Raw genomic sequence first — 13,801 nt, 5'->3', positions numbered from 1 at the left:
ACTAGACACCAGGGATTTTTTAATTTTGGTGTTGTGGAGTGGCCTCTTGGGCAAGGGTTGCTCCCCTTTTACGGGGCTGAATATTTTATTTATACTCTTAGGCCCACCTACCCCTTACCTTGGCTGGTGGATTTTGTGTGGACTTGTGCATTATTTGCATATGTGACTGTAATGTTTTTTTCTCCATTTTATTCTAGTGTAAAGCTTTTGTTTCATGTTTTCGGTTTCGGCAGTGGTTGTTCTGCAGTTGCATTTATCTGGTAAGAAAATGTGTTGTTGTGTTTACTTCAAATGAGTATTATTGTCATGCATGAATGATTTTTTTTGTAAGTGGTGTCATAATGGCAGCATATTTAGTTAGTGTTTTGGGCATGAAATTCTTTGCGATGTGCTTTGCATTGTCATATGTGTAATTTTCTTTTTTCTTTTACTTTTTCTTTTTTAGTGGGATATTGTTGATCCTTACTTTGTCTCTGCAGATTAGGTGGTGGTGAGTCTAGCTGCTTCTGGCATGTGAGTGGTATAGTTTTGGAGTATAGCGGTCTTTGTGATAAAGACACATTTTGTTTATTGCTTATTTTACAAAGAGTTTGTTGTTGTTGACTTGTTTCAAAAGTTACCTTTATTAGTAAGGATTATGGCTAGCCGTAGAATTACTGCTCAGCAGGTGGTTGGGGTATGCTTTTGAATCTTCCTCTGAGCAGGATTATGAGACTGACAGTGCGTCTGATGGAGAAGAGGGAGTGCAAGATTCTGGCAGTGTGTTTTCTGTCCACGAGGAATCATCTGATGATGAAGCTACTCTCAGTGCAGATAAAGCTATTATCAGTGTGGATGAAGTGCCTGTTTTAGAGGAGGACACTGATGTGTCAGTGGTGCAGCAAGAGACATCAGGATTGCAGCCTGAGGCTGCAGGGCTTCCTACTGGAAGTGCTGGACTCTGGGTGGATCCAAACATGGTGCAGCCGGTGTTACCTGCCTTTAGCGGTGATGTAGGGTGTCGAGTGGATTGTTAATTTTTTTTGCCTGTACAGTTTTTCAGATGTTCATGGATGATGTATTTTTGGCTGAGATTGTTGAGCAGACTAATTTGTATGCTAAACAGTTTTTGAGGGACAACAGTGCCAGCCTTAGGTTACTCTCTAGAGCAGTGGTCTTCAAACTTTTTGATGTTGAGACCCCCTTGTCAAACCTTTTTAGGCGTAAGGACCCCTTCTGACAACATTTTCCAGAACCTCGTTCTCCTCATCATTGACATCTATCGACAACCATAAATGCCCGTTAGATCTGGCATGTTTCCCCTGTTTTTTCCTTTCTGGCCTCCTATTTTTGACTCTGTTTTGCTGGTTCAGTGTCTCTGCTCACCTCCTCACTGCTGTTCAGTGTTAAAGTGCAAGTGCTCCTATTGTAAATTGTATTATGGATTGGTGTTTCCGTGATTGGCATGTTTGACTTACTTGTAAGTCCCTAGTTAAGTGCACTGATGGTGCCAGGGCCTGTAAATCAAATGCTGCTGAATTGCCTGCAGTACTGATTGTGCCACTCACCCATGCAGCCCTGAAAAGGGTTATCAGACCTGCTACTGCAGTGTCTGCGGGGTTTGTGACTGCCATGTCGACCTGGCAAGTGCACCCACTTGCCAGGACCTAATCTTCACTTTTCTTACATGTAAGTCACCCCTAAGGTAAGCCCAAGGTACCCCTGTGGGCAGGGTGCCGTGTATATTAAAGGTAGGACATGTACTAGTGTGTGTGACATGTCCTGGTAGTTAATTACAGTGTGTTTAATTTTTTACTATGGAAAGGCTATCTGTCCCATAGGATAGAATGGGAGTTTACTTAACACATTTTAAAAGCATATCTTCCCAGTGGGACAAGATAGAGAAATGGGGCTTAGTATGCCTGAACTCAGAATATAAAAATGCATCTTTTGTCACGGGGCTGATGTGGGGGAACAAACCGGCACGCATCGCACAACGCAAGCTCAACAAAGGGTGTTTTGATGGGGGCATTGCGCTACCGGACATCCAGCTATATTATTGGGCGGCGCATTTGAAAGTCATTAATCAATGAGTGCATGCTCCAGAGGCGAATCCCGCCTATAAGGCAGATAGATGTGGGATTGGGGCTGAAGGCATGATGTCCGCACTTTATAACAGAAAGCGTACACCGCTACTACTCGGACCCACTAGGCAGACGATTGACATCTGGCATGAAGTACACGGAAAAATGGGATGGGCAGGAAAACTAACACAGCTCACCCCTCTGTGGGTGACACAGCGGCTGGGCGGCTTGGGGCACTGCAAGGGCTTTGACAAATGGGATGCAATTGGAATATCAACAGTGGGTGATATGTGGCATAAGGGAGGGATAGCCACGTTCGAGCATCTCAGGGCGTAATATGACCTGGCGCCCACTGAGCGCTTTAGATACCTTCAAATTAGACATGCGCTGCAGGCGGCCATACCACCCGGCACGGAGGTCCCTGAGGCCACCCCCTTGGAGGATAGACTTTTGACATATTGTATGTATAAACAAGCCATTTCTTTCACATATAGAAAGTTAGTGAACAACCTCCCGGACCATCACGGGGCGCTCAGGGGAAAATGGTCACGAGATGTGGCCGATTTCGACGACTTTGAATGGCGAGAGGCGCTAGCCTCACCGCGGGAGGTGGGGATACCGTCCAGACTAAAACTTGTGCAACTAAAAATCCTACATAGAACTTACTACACTAGACGTATCCTATACACAATAGGGTCGGCATCACATCCGTACTGCCTGAGACGCTGTGGGGAGGAGGGCACTTTCCTCCATACCTTGTGGAAATGTCCCAAGATAGTGGAATACTGGGTAAAAGTGATGAGGACCATATCGCAAGTGGTGGAAATATCGCTGGCGCCCGAGCCTAGAAGATGCATTTTAAATGTATGGGAACCAAATGACCTCACACGCCCAGCACAGGAATTGGTAACAATGGGGCTAATGGTGGCAAAGCGCAACATCGCACAAAAGTGGGGAGCGAAAGAGACACCGTCACTTGCCGCCTGGTGTGGAGATCTCGATTTGGCCATGGTGGCAGAGAAAGCAGTGTTTGTAAATCGGGGCTGTCCGGGGAAATGGAACAAGATATGGGGGGCATGGAATAAATACAGGGGATACATTTGTGAATCCCCCGACCTCGAAGCAGAGGAGGACTCAGATAATGAAAACGGAGGAGAGTTAGAAATGTAATTTGAAGACAGTTACCAGTCTAAGGAAATGTTTACGATTTTATAAAACCAAGTGTCACAATTTTCATTAATGCAAAGGTAATGATTATATGTATATGCTTCAATATGTCAGAAATATCTATGCCTTGAACATGAAAATAATAAAAACAGTTTTAAAAAAAAATTACAAATTTTTTAAAAATGCATCTTTTAGTAAGGATGATTTATATGTTCTGTGTTTGAAAATACCGCTTTTAGAAAGTAGGTATTTACTTGCTTAGCCATCCTGTGTGCCTCTGCTGGGTTTGTGGATTGACTGTCTTGCTTTGGAGTGACAGGAACTGGGGATGTGCATTCTCATCAGACAGCCACTGGGGGATCAAGGTGTGTCCTGCATTTCCTGGATGAGTCAGGACTGGGCTGTATTTATAGTAGTGGGAGGAGATTTCCTTGCACCTGAATGGGACTGGTCTGGCTTGGACAATGCTGTCTCCACCTCCTGCCAGGAAGCTGTGCCAGAAAGGATGGAATTGGTTTGGGCTGGGCACAGGCACTCTCTGCCCAAAAGCACAAAGATAAACTGAGTATAAATATTGGGGTCCAGACCCCAGAACTTTAGAACTTGCTGGAATCAAGGAACCTGCCAAGAAGAAGAGCTGGAAGAACTGCCAAGAGGAGTACTGCTGTGTTGTTGCTTTGTTGGTTTGGCCTGCAGTTGCTGCTTCTTCCTTGGGCAGTGAAAGGACTGGACTGCACTTTCTTTACTTGTTGCTGAGTATCTCCAAGGACTTGAAGTAGAGCTTGCCTCCTGTTGTTCTGAAGTCTCAGGGACTGCCTCGACCCTCACTGACATCTGGGTACCGCCTCTGGAACCATGGTTTCAGTTGCCACAGAGGGGGCAAAGCAACCGACTCCGTCACTGACTCTGCCGTTGGCTCCGTGTCCTGAAGGCACTGCAGAGTGCACCGCTGCATTTCGCACCGCAAGCCTGGTCTCACTGACGATGGCCGCCGAGCTGCTGCTTGCACCGTGACCTGTAGGCACCGCACTCCGCACCGTCTCACTGCCGCCATCGCTGACTTGGACGACCGTGACCCCACCATGGCTTGGGGGCACTGCTCATAAGTCTTGCGACACACTGCCCCATCCCACACTGCAGTTCGGACCGACTGATGCCAGCTCCCTACAAAGTGCATATTTTTAAGTACTGTATGTTGGATTTTTATCGTTTTGGTCTTGTTTTGAATATATAAAGTATTGGATATTTTTCTAAACTGGTGTGGTAGTATCCTATTGTAGTGTTTTTACTGTATTGCTGTTGGTTATGTGCAAATCCTTTACACAAGCCTGACTGCTCGTGCCAAGCTACCGAGGGGGTGAGCAGGGGTTATTTCAGTAGTGTATACCTCTTACCCTGACTAGAAGGAAGGGTCCCTACTTGGACAAAGGTGCAAACCATTGCCAACTAGTGACCCCCATTTCTAACAGCCCCAATTACTACAGCAAATAATTTTTACAGTGGGGAAATGATATTAAACAGTGTTTAGCAAACCAAAGGTCATTGAGCATAGGGGTGTAGCCAAAGGTGTAGCTAAAAACAAAGGGCCTCATTTATGTGGAATTGGCATAGGGCAGCACTGCAAGTCTTCTTGCGGAGCTGCCCTATGCCAATGTTAAAGGGCAGGAATGAACCGTATTTATGAAATACGGTGCATTCCAGTCCTTTACCCCTCACAAATTGCTGCCTAGCACCAACATAGGCAGGATTGTTTTTGTACAGGAAGAGGCACCTTCCTTCACCAAAACAATCCTGAGGGGCGTTTTCCTATTTCTATGTTATCTGCATAATGCAGCACACATGGAAAGAGGAAAAAACGAGGCAAAATGAAAAGATTTCTCCTAGTTACGCCTCCACTGGAGAGTTGTCAGTTTTTGGAGCTGCCCCAGCTTAACGTGATTTTGTAAATATGAGCCAGCATCAAAATCCATGTGCTTTGCATGGGAACCCCACGCAACGCCCATGGAACACTTCCTTGACGCAGAGTAAGGCAATGCAGTGACTTGCGCTGCTATGTCTTACTCCATATCTATGAGGCAATGCAAAGCCATGCAGGGTGACTTTGCTCTGCCTCATAGGTATGGTTGAGATGCTTGCGCTACCGGAGCATCAAAAAAAGTGATGCTCTGGCGACGCAAGCCTCTCATAAATAAGCCCAAAATATTCTATACGTTTTTTAGGTCTTTCACCTTCAGGTATCTATGTATAGAATAACGGGCAGCATAAATGAAAAATTAATTTAAAAAAGTTATTTCTCAGTGGGAAATGCACTGTAGTACGTTATGAAACCTAGATTAGTTAATGCACTGCAGAGGTCTGTGTGTAACCAGAGAACCACATAATTAAATCTTGATGTGTATTTTTAGTGCTAGAAGTCACAGCCTGTGACGGAAAGCACTGTGAATATGTAAGTCAATTTTTTATATTTGCTTTACACACAGGGTAAGATAGAATGCTGCAAAACATGCGAATAGTTTTACAATAAAATGGTGTTTTCAAAATGTAGGTTTTAGTAATACCAGAGCGTAGTTTTACATAACTGTCCCACCAACACCTCTTTAGGGGCACTAAGGGCTGTTTAAATGCAGTTAAAATTAAAAGCAAGACCTTCCCAGACCACTTGTTAACTCTTTACATTCCCACTCAAAAAAACACATCTTTGTCTTCACAATGAGCCAGGACTGCTCCTAAGCATCCTTTACACTTGCAGATTAATAGATAAGGCACGTTTGCCTTTCATTCAGGAAAGCATCTGATAACGATCTCAATTAGCTGTCCCAGGACGGCTGTCTTTTTGCAGGTACAAGTGAAGCTGGGTAATCTGCGACCCCCTTCCTAGGACTCCACGACCCCCCTGGGGGTCGCCCCCCACAGTTTGAAGAACTCTGCTCTAGAGCTACCCGATGGACTCCCACAAATCTGGATGAGATGAAGAAGTTTGGGGGTTTTACTTTTTTGATGGGCTTGATAAGGAAGCCGTCCATGGCTTCATATTGGTCATCAGTCCCTTGATGGCAACGGCCATATTTCCTGCAATTATGAGTCGTGATCGGTATTTACTTTTGCTTCGGATGCTGAATTTTGTTGATAATGCTTTGGTGTTGCCACAAGATCACCCTGACTGTGACTGTCTTTTTAAGATTCGGCCTGTTCTTTATCACTTTGTAGATTGATTTTCAGAGATCTATACTCCAGGGAAAGAAATAGCTGTTGATGAGTCTTTGGTCCTGTTCAAGGGCAGTTTGGTTTTTAGGCAGTACATTTCTAGCAAGAGGGCACGTTATGGAATAAAGATGTATATGTTGTCTGAGAGTAGGACAGGATATGTCTATAATTTCCGGGTTTACACTGGTAGGGATTCCACTATTGACCCCCCTGGTTGTCCGTCCACTTTTGGAGTTTCAGAGAAAATTGTGTGGGATCTTGCTAGAGGACTGTTTAACAGAGGTCACCATTTGTACCTTGATAACTTCTACACTGCTGTGCAATTGTTTAAGGAATTGTTCAAAGTGGACACTTTTGCTTGTGGCACAATCCACTCTAATTGTGAAGGTTACCCAAAAGAGCTTGTTTGCAAAAAGCTTCAGAGGGGACAGTGTAGTGCCCTGCATAGTGAGGAACTGCTAGCTGTGGAATTTGTGGACAGGAGGGATGTGTACATGCTGAATACCATCCATGATGAGAGTACTTCACCTGTGACTGTTTGGGGTCAGGTTGCTGAAGTGCGCAAACCTGTGTGCATTGTGGACTACAATAAGCACATGGGTGGTGGCGATAGAGTAGATCATGGGTTGGAACCTCACACTGCTGTTCGTAAGGCTTAGATTTGGTATGAGAAGTTGGCCATCCATCTCTTCAATTTAGCAACTTGTAATGCTTTTGTTGTGTTCAAGGAGTGTTCTCCTGCTTCAAAGATGACTTTTGTTCAGTTTCAGGAGTCCGTTATAGGCAGCCTTGTTGTAGTTGAACAGGCAAGTGTTCCTAGAGTTGGAGTGGTGGAGGAGGTGGCGAGATTGAAAGATCGCCACTTTCCTGATTTAATTCCTCCCAAGCCCCAAAAAAACAATCCCTGTATGAGATGTAGAGTCTGCTGTGAAGAGGTATGCGGAAGGAGACTCGTATGCACTGTGCCGATTGTCCTTCTAATCCTGGGCTGTGTGTGCCCACATGTTTCAGATTGAATCACACTCAAAAGAGTTTTTTGGAGCAACCGGGAGTCTAATAGTCTACTGCATGTTCTGTATGGTTTTATATAGTTGTTGTTCAGTTTCACGTTTGGCAATAGAATGATGTCTTTAGTTACTGCTGTTGTTTTTGTAGTTATTGTTTTGTATCTAGTTGCAATTGGTTTGTGTTTTCTTTCTTGTTAAAAAAAATTTAATGGCGGTGTGCGTGGACTGGCGCTTGGCTGCCTGTGTGCATGGGCTGGTGCTTGGCTGGCAATGTGCGTCGACTGGTGCTTGGCTGGCGGTGTGCGTGGACTGGCGCTTGGCTGGCGGTATGCGTGGACTGGTGCTTGGCTGGCGGTGTGGGTGGGCTGGCTGTTGACTGGCAGTGTGCGTGGACTGGCGCTTGGCTGGCAGTGTGGGTGGACTGGTGCTTGGCCGACAGTGTGGGTGGGATGGTGCTTGGCTGGCAGTGTGGGTGGGATGGCGCTTGGCTGGCAGTGTGGGTGGGATGGCGCTTGGCTGGCGGTGTGGGTGGGATGGTGCATGGCTGGCGGTGTGCATGGGATGGTGCATGGCTGGCAGTGTGCGTGGGCTGGCATTTGGCTGGCAGTGTGTGAGTAGTGACTTGCTGCTGGTCATTGCACACTCTGCTAGTCAAGCGCCAATGCAGACACAATGTCAACCGCCAGCCGGTGTGATTGCTGTGACAGTCATGTGGGCGTATGAAAGTAATGGGCCCTTGAATGGCGCTGTCTATTAATGTGAATGTTGTAATGTGCTGGGCCCACGGCTGGTGGTGTGAATGGTCTTGTGTGTCACATATGAAAGGTGTGTGAATGGCCTGTAAAGAGGTTGGTGCCTTGCCGTGGCTTTACAGCTCATGAGCTGTGAGTCATTGGTTCAGGTTTTTAACCTTTTAAATAATAACAGTGTATTTCCTTTTTGTGAAATCTCTGGTTAATAGAATTTTACACTCTAAACCTTCACTCACCCTCGTGTCAAATCCAACCAGTATGTGTGAGTACTTAAGGAATTGTTCATTTTGAAGTAATATTTGTCTTTTCTGTCCCTCTCTGCCAGGGTGTACATTGTCTCCACATTGTCTGTGGATGGGAGTGTTGTGATGTGCTAGGGCCGGAGCTGGTGGTGTGAAAGTGTGTGTCAAGTATGAAAGGTGTGTGATTGGCCTGTAAAGAGGTTGGTGCCTTCCGTGGCTTTACAGCTCACGAGCTGTGAGTTATTGGTTCAGGTTTTTAACCTTTTAATTATTAACAGTGCATTTCCTTTTTGTGAAATCTCTTGTTAATAAAATATACATTTTGAACCTTTCACTCACCCTTGTGCCAAATCCAACCAATATGTGTGTGTACTTGAGGAACAGATGGATAGGCAGTCATATTTGTCTCATCTGTCTTTCTGTGCTAAGGCATAGTCTATCTCTAAAAATGGGGAGTGCTGGGTGGTGTGCCTCTCCTGGATCCCAACAAGGTTTTTTACTCACAATGCCATGCAAACCTCAAAATGTGACTATAGTCACGCAGTTTCCTTGCATTACTGTGTCATAATAGTCTGTTGTTAGAAAAAAACTCAATTTTCTTACCACCCAGCATTCCCCCAGCTCTCCCGATAAAAAATGGTACCTCAGTCGCGTGGGTGCATCAAGTACCCGCGACAGGCAAGGGCACAAAAACCTCTTGAGGTGAGTTCAAAATTACCTATCTCAAAACAACCTGTTTTTGCAAGGTGAGTCCCCTGGGTTTTTGGCCCCGAGCTCGGTGGCCATCTAGGGAAACCTACCAAGCTCACATATTTCTGAAAACTAGACAACTGGGGGGGGGGGGGGGGGGGGGAGTCCAGCAAGGTATGGCTTGCATTGGCCACCCAACATTTTTCTACCCGGAATCCCCCGCAAACCTCAATTTTAGCTGAAAAAAATCAAATTGTTCTCAAATTTCTGTGTGGGAAAGTTATGGCATCTGCACGGATCCACAAATTTCCTACCACCCAGCGTTCCCCCAAGTCTCCCGATACAAATGGTACCTCACTTGTGGGGGTACGCAGAGTGGCTGCAACAGGAAATGGACTTAATGACAAAGATGGAGGAGCAGGAAAACAGACAACGCCGGAACAACCTCCGCCTACTAGGGATTCCCGAAGGGGCGGAGGGGGACGATCCGCGACGTTTTATTGTTAAACTGCTGCGAGATACCTTCCCTGAACACTCTAACTGGAACTGGTGAGGAAATATGAATTTTGTGATCAGTTATGTCCCCTATCGAAGACCCCAACGGCTCCATGTGCATGCTATAAGTACATGTATGTTCCCTCCAGTTCCAGTTCCAGTTTTGAAGACGCAAATATATGTGCGTCCGCCGTCAACATGTCCTCTTTCAGATCCGCCATGAATGGGTCAGATATTCCATTCCTAAGTATGAAAGGCCACCGACTTTATGTGGTTCACTTTCCACATTTTACAGATTCAGGCGAGTAGGCCCAGAATTCTGTCATCAAGCCTTTTCCTGCCTTCTGCCTCTGAAAGCTCCAGTCTGAGCCTGCATCTGCATCCATGAACTTTGTCCTACTCCCTGCGCGGCTAACGGTGCCTGATCCAGCCTGTTGCCTGCCAAAAACTGTATTTCACCTTCAATATTATCTGCTCCGCTCCTCATCCGATGCATTCCTGTCTAGTAGTTTAGGTAAACATTCCTCCAGCTACCGTGCAAAGGGCCAGGCCTCGCTGTCCTCATGCAAGTAATTCATAGCCCCTGTTACCATGGAATATTCCTACCCCCTCGCATCTCATGTAGACACTTAGACGCTTGTACACGCACTAACAGTCAGTATAGAATAGATTCTATCCTAGAGACCTTTCCTTTTGGATAACACAGTTCTTTAAACATAGGATATTAGATATGATTTGGGATTAGGTTGACATGACCCCCCAGACTTCTGTCTCCACATGTAGAGCTAAATGTCAAGTCCCCTTCACCTTCTAGTTGCACGTCAATCACACGTCATGCGGCTGCGCGCGCATCTCTGCCAAATATTTCTGCTGACATTGCAGGATTCTCTTATGGATCCACCCACTTGTGACATCATGTATAATGACGTTATCTAAGTTACGCCTATATGACCGCCTTATTAGTTACGTATGCATATTTTATCTGTATTATCAGCTGTTACGCCTCCTGCATCTGTTTCACTGTAATGCATTTCCTATAAAACTGATTATCTGTCAATAATGTATGCCCTTCCTTCCTGAACTTTCGTGGTGATGGAATAGAAGCCTGCAATTCGAATTGTATTTCCTTTGTAAAGGAATAAAGCCTTTTAGAACCTCTAATACCACGGATTCTGTGTCTCATATTTACTGAGTTATTCTTACTAGACTTTACCGCATAAAAAATAGTACCGGTAATGAAATATTTACCACATAAATTGGCGCCCGAATAGGGACACTTTCTCATCTCACGCGCCGGAGGTGCGTTGCAGGCCCGGTCTCCTGCCACAGCTGAACGGACAAAAACGCGTACCTGCAGGATTTCCTGTATCTCCCTCCGGCCAAGCGGGGGCGACTGAGGCTGCGATCAACACCCAGACGAGGCGGTGAGAAGTGCGAAGTATCCCGACCAGAGCCTAGCTGAGAGAGCAAGATCCGAGGTATACAGAGGCCCACCAGGTTCCGAAGTTCCGAGTCAAGTCCAGTCCGGTCCAGTTTCAGTTCCGTTCCGAGGCCTTCCGTTCCGAGCTACCCGGTGAGTACCATTACCGGGGAGGCATTTAACGTGCACATAGTCTGTGCCGGTCAAGACGGGTTTGGGTACACAAATCCGGTCTGCACTGTTTCAGCAGTGTATCTGTACTGTTTAGCAGTATATCTAGTATGTCTTGCATATAAATCAGTATTATCTAGTGTCAGTATTATGTCATTAACTAGTTTTCTATTAGTTATCATCGTTCGTAAAACTGTTAAGTGTTAAATGTTTTAATACGTTCTATATATTGTGGTATGAATGACTGTTCATTATTGTGTTTATTGTATAAAGTGTGTTCTAGCAACCATCTAAAAATGCCGCTCTTTTCGAAATTAAGACAGATCAAAACTAGAAAAGGTGTACTCGAAGAAGCTGTTCCCATCCCACCTAGGGACACTCCAGGGTACTTTATGTATCATAAACATGGCCTAGATGCCGTATTATTTCTTGATTTATGGGTGGACTACACCAAAGAGTTACCAGAGAGTCAGAGATGGCCCGCAGCGGGGACCTGGGATGCAGATAGCATCATGAGAGTAGAAGAAGAATTATGGAAAAAGAAAGCCAGACAGTCACAGAAGGATGCCATTGAATTATGGCGTAAAGAATCATATAGACGTACAGAAAAAGCGCTCAGACAGGAAGAGAAAGGTAGAGAGAATTCAAATAAAACCCGAGAAAATCTATTAATTGAGGAAGGTACCCGAGTAAAATCAGAACAAGTAGATAGACAAAGAAACACTCTTATGAATGGTATGTATCCTCTTCTGGCCGAAGGGTTACCTAAGGCTACCCCGGAAATACCAAAAGACTTAACTCCTCCATTGCTCCCGATAAAAGCACATCCCAAAACACATCCCAAAACAGCAAAGGACGTTTTCCTTTCCTCCTATTTAGATGACGTAACTCCCGAGTATGCTAATGCCATACCACACACACCGCTTGCCGATGGTGTTCAACACCAAGAGCATCCGTCTGTATCCCCGCAACTACAAACTCCTACACAAGTTCCCACAGGTCCGTCCGTTTCTACAGTCTTTCCCGCATCTACAATCTCTATCCTACGTCCAACGAATCCTTTCTTGCCCAGCACCTCAGATGGTGCTACAGGAGGTACGACAGACATGTTTGCCACCCCGCCGCGAAATAAACAGACCCTTAGAGATTTAGCACTCCAACGTACACCCCAACTAGCGACATCCGAAATGTTTAAAGAACAGCTTGTGGATTGTAGATACGACCCAGTACCAGGTAGACAGGACAAATTGCTCATATCATCACTACGTATACGACGAGCTACATTGTATTTAATGACGATACCAGGAATGGTTGAACACCTAGACAATATATATCGCTTTGTCCAAACAGGGCGAGGTCCAGAAAGTATTAACGAAGCTATGGAATACCAGAAAGTGGATGTACAAAGACAACTACTACGTTTTTTCATAAATTGCGTGATTAGGAACCAAGACAGGCCTGGGGCAGATCATGATACCATGCAAAGACTTGCCAAATGGGGTCAGAACATATCAGAAGAGAAACATGATAGACAGGCGTGTATAATCGCCATGTGTCGAAAGATCCGCAAGGAAGTAGAACGAATACATAAAGAAAGACGAGAAACAGACAGAGTAGAATCAGAAGAAGAGGAGGAGCAAGACTCAGAACAATTAGAAACGATAGCTTACGTAGGTAGAGGAAGACCCCATAATAATACTAGAGGCTTTAATGATCCGATACGTCCGATACGTCCAGAATATAATAGACATTTTCAAACCCCTATGTTAAATACAAGATCCCCTGAACACCTATTCCAAGCCGCTGATAAATTACTCCGAGATCGAAGGGGGTACCACATGCTCGATTCCATGGACGAACAAGAATTAGCCAGGTCAGCAGTACAATGGGCTGATAGTCCCAGCGAATACAATGATGATGCACTAGCACACACATTTCTGAATCTTGCCCCATACGAACAGCGTTTAGCTAGTATATACATGATTCAACACCTCCTTATATTATATAAAAGCCAACACTCCGATCCAGGACCCTAACCTGACATATTGACAGAACTACTCACGAATAAATGGAGAGGGTCAGGTACTGATTTAATTAATGAAATTCTAGAATTTCGAAACCAGTATATAACTTTCGTATGCCCCGAACACGTTCCAGTTCCCATTATGGGAAGAAAAATGTATCACATAGATAGACAGAATCCGTTACGCGAAGTACACCCAATCAGAGGTGAAGGTAATAACTTTACACGCGTGTTTGTGTACACGCCTATAACTAAAATTGAATTATTAGAAATGAAGAAAGTAGTACCCAGCCATGACAAGGATCCAGCAGGTTTCCACCGTGAGATAAAAGACATGTTACTCATGGGAGAGTATACCTACCCCGACATTATGAAAATATTAAAAGTCCTATTACCCGCCGGTGTTTACGAGAAACTCAAAGAAAAGGAATGGGAGGTGGGAGACCAAAAGATAGATTGGACAGCATTAGAAAACGAAGAAAGGGCCCGAGCTGCAGGAGCAGGGCTTGGGGAAAAGACTACAGCACTACCAGGATTACTAGTGCAGGTACTGCCACGTTTATTAAC

The sequence above is a fragment of the Triturus cristatus genome, chromosome 4_1 (genome assembly GCF_964204655.1).
Source record: "Triturus cristatus chromosome 4_1, aTriCri1.1, whole genome shotgun sequence".
Taxonomy (NCBI): domain Eukaryota; kingdom Metazoa; phylum Chordata; class Amphibia; order Caudata; family Salamandridae; genus Triturus; species Triturus cristatus.
Note: the sequence above shows the minus strand (reverse complement) of the source record.